The sequence below is a fragment of the Carlito syrichta genome, unplaced genomic scaffold (assembly GCF_000164805.1).
Source record: "Carlito syrichta isolate Samal-C Ts95f unplaced genomic scaffold, Tarsius_syrichta-2.0.1 Scaffold103189, whole genome shotgun sequence".
In the NCBI taxonomy this organism is placed as follows: Eukaryota; Metazoa; Chordata; class Mammalia; order Primates; family Tarsiidae; genus Carlito; species Carlito syrichta.
In genome coordinates, this window is record NW_007047285.1 from 388,350 (window position 1) to 392,172 (window position 3,823).

General features: G+C 40.7%; 1 protein-coding gene across 1 annotated transcript in view; it reads left to right on the forward strand.

Annotated features, from left to right (window-relative positions):
* The window catches only part of PDGFD (platelet derived growth factor D), a gene marked incomplete at its 5' end in the record, with an annotated part of 119,031 nt that overhangs the window by 43,077 nt on the left and 72,131 nt on the right, over window positions 1-3,823 (forward strand). The gene's annotated exons all lie outside the window — the stretch shown is intronic.

Consider the following 3,823-nt stretch of genomic DNA (forward strand, 5'->3'; position numbering starts at 1 on the left):
CAAAAAAAAAAAAAAAAAAAAAAAAGAAATACCATTTTGGATCCATTAAGTCAACTTGGACCATGCATTTTGAAAGAGAGCTTAGTAAATAGAAAAAGGGAAATAGTTTCTAGTAAAGCAGACACTAAATTATCTTGGATTCATGAAGCAAAGTAACTGTGCAGCCAAACAGAAGATACATGGAAATCAAATAGATAGAGCAATTAAAGCTAAATGAAATCTCTTCTTTTGGCTTGAACATGTGTCTACAAATTCCAACATGGAAAAAAAGTCTTGATGAGTTCAATTTAAATTATGCCGCAGGCTTGGGAAAGGTCTATTTTATAAGCCTAGAGCCTCAGGGTTGACAAGCATCTTCAAAATCATAAGGTCCAACTCAGGATCGGGAGTGTGAATCCTGTTGGCTACAGTCATCTTCATCTGTCTACTTAAACCTGTCATCAGCCATACTCAGCTTGGAATGGTCCTGACTGTTAGAAAATGTTCAGCCTGACTGGGCTCCATGGATCAGCCTGTCATCCAGCACTTTGGGAGGCCAAGGTGAGTGGATTGCCTGAGCCCGTGGGTTCGAGACCAGCTCGGGCAACTTGGCGAGACCTCATCTCCACAATAAATCAAAAACTTTGCTGGGCGTGGTAGCATGGGACTGTAGTTCCAGTTACTTGGAAGGCTGAGGTAGAAGGATCGCCGGAGACCAGCAGGTAGATGCTGGGGTGGCCGTGAGTGTGCCACTGCACTCCAGCCTGGGTGATAGAGTGAAACTCCAACTCAAGAAAAAAAAAAAGAAAATGTTCAGCCTAATACTGAGGCAAAATCTACATTGTAGTTGATTTTAGTTGTCTGGTCCCACACAATCATGTATCAATAAATCTTACTCGTTTATTCAGTCCTGAAACAATATTAAGCTTCTGCTTTTTGTCAGACTCTGATGGATACAGTAGATACAAAAGTAGGCAAGACAAACAGGGTCCCTGTACCTCCTGGAGCTTATAGTTGGGTGGAGGTGACAATTAAAAAGCAACTACAATCAAAATGATGGATAATAAGAAGAATGGGGTACTACAGGTTAAATCTACAGAGACATTTGAATAATTTTACCTGTACATTATTGTAAATATTCCTGAATCACTCAACTGTTCACAGTTGCCTTTTGTTCTACTGGCAACAATTTTACCTCTCATTAGTTTGTTCCCTGTACCAAAACAGAGCACAGTACTAGAAATGGGATCCATTTATTGAATTTTTTTTCTCTTAAGGACTAAATTTAGAAGAATAAAAATTTTGCCTTGTATAATCTCGTGGTGTTTTTGCATTATGGTGAGTTATTAAACACTAAGTGAATTCTACATTGGAACATTGTAAATAGAAAAATAGCATGCGGTAACACTGGTTCCGGTTTTAATTTTAAAATAATCCATCAAGCACAATTTACATTATTGCAAACTCATGCAGTGCTGCTCAGCATTAAAACTGAAACATGAACCTTTAGTTTTTGCATCTCTTTGTCTTTTAATGTGTTCAACGATGTATCTGTTCTCAACTATTCATGGACAGAGGAGGCTTGGCATGTTAGAATGTTGATAGATAGACTTAGGGGGGGGACCTTTTTTTCCCTGAAAATACCATACACTATTCATGCTAATGTTTGGTTATGAGTAAGTGGAATCATGCATAAGCCAGTAAGAAACACCCTAACTGTAAACAATGTCTTTAAGGCAAAACTGACTTCTTAGGTAGAAGGCAGGACAAGCATGGGTTTTAAGAATGAATACTTTTGTTTGAAGTGTCATCACCCATTTCTTAGCCAATGTAAGGGGAATATTGGGCTACCTCTGTAGTTTGGATGTAAACTGTTTGTCCTTACTCCACTCGCTTACAAGGAGCACCCACAAAAAACAAAATTATTTTTTGGAGGGTGGGTCCCTTGGAGTTCAGGTTTTCCTACTAGGTAAGTTTTCTAGGAACCAAGTGGCATCAGTGTACCAGCTAGCATTGTTGTAAGAGGCTATGTTCAGCTTCAGTGAAATTTCTTTTGAAGATTCTCTCAAGCATTTGTCCATTTCTAGATGGGTGATTTACAAGGGCATCTGCCCGTGCTACATTGAATGTTCAGCAGTTTTTGACCCAAAATTACATAACTCCCTGTGCCCCCCACCCTCCCTGGTCACCTGATCTTGCCCAAAAGACTGCTATTTGTTTCCCCAGATGAAAAAAGTCCTCGAGGGGAAACATTTTGCCAATATGGAGGAGGTGAAACAAAAAATAGAATCGCTAAAAGGCATGAAAAATAATGAATTCAGGGTCAGGTGCAGTGACTCAAGCCCGTCATCCCAGCACTTTAGGAGGCCAAGGCAAGAGGATTGCCTGAGCCCAGGGGTCCAAGACCATCCTGGGCAACTTGGTGAGACCTCTTCTCTAAAATATATCAAAAAACTAACCGGGCGTGGTAACAAGTGCCTGTAGTTCCAGCTACTTGGAAGACTGAGGTGGAAGGATCACTTGAGTCCAGCAGGCCGAGGCTGCAGTGGCTGTGAGTGTGCCTCTACACTCCAACCTGGGTGATAAAGTAAGACTCCAACTCAAAAAAAAAAGAAGTAGATGAAAAAATTAATGAATTCAGAAACTGTTTTGAGCAGTGGAAAAAGTGGCTCGATAGGTGTATTGCATGAAGCAGAGAGTACTTTAAAGGTGACTGAAGTTTAAACATGTAAGAATGAATACACTTTTTAAAATACATAAGCTCTGGATTTTTAAGGTCCCCCATGAATTTACCTCCACCAGCACATTGAATTAAGATTCAATTCCATGTGTCCATGGAGAACGGCTATAGACGCATTCCCTTCCTAATATGCTTCACTAAATATGGTCGACTAGGCCAAATCACTTTGGCACTTAAATTCCAAGAGGTAGAATGTGCTTAACCTCCAGGTATGTAGAGACTTTAGAATGGGTAGCTTTTTGACAAAACTCTTCTGTCGGAGTCTTAGCTCAATAAGGATAAAAGATCATGTATGGTTTGACCACTGTATTGGGAAGATACTTAATTCATGTTTAGGTCTATAAACTCAAGAGATGGGGCTTGAAACTAGAAGTGGGCCAGATATAAATTAATAGAGAGACAGGAGATTACAAATGGCAAGCCGTCTTCAAGTGTGTTTATATAGTGATTTTTAGAATGTTAAAGACCTCCAGGGGCTAGAGACAGCTGCTTTGCAACCCTACTTTAAGAAATGGTAGATGTTATGAAAAATTTGAGCCTTAAAAATAGTTTCTGAGGAGTTACAGTGCTCTTAGAAATTGGAAAGTAGTTATTGGGATAGGTTGAGATCACCTCTCTTCTCATCTCTGCCTCTCCACCTCCGTTCCTCCTATAGAACATTTCTGCTCAGTGACTGTCATGTGTACAGGGACTTCTGTGCCCAGGACCATAAGAGCCCATTACACTGGAATCAAATCTGTGTGGTCCATGCCCATCATGTTTTATGAAAAGAACGGTATACATTTTTTAGCAATTTTTACTCCAGCAAACTGCAAGCTTGATGGATAGCATCAAGATAGTTTAACTGTGGTCAGGAATGATGCTTATATTACTGTTTAGCTTGATGGGCTTGGAAATCAGTCTTCCACCTTTTTCAGCACCTGCCACAGTCCCTTCCCCATGGCAAGGTAGCATAACCACATGGGACCAGCGCTTTACTACAAAGCACTTTTTTTTTTTTTTGAGTTGGAGTCTCACTCTGTCGCCCAGACTGGAGTGCAGTGGCCGCTTCCGGCCACCACAGCCTCGCCTGCTGGGCTCCAGTGATCCTTCCGCTTCAGCCTT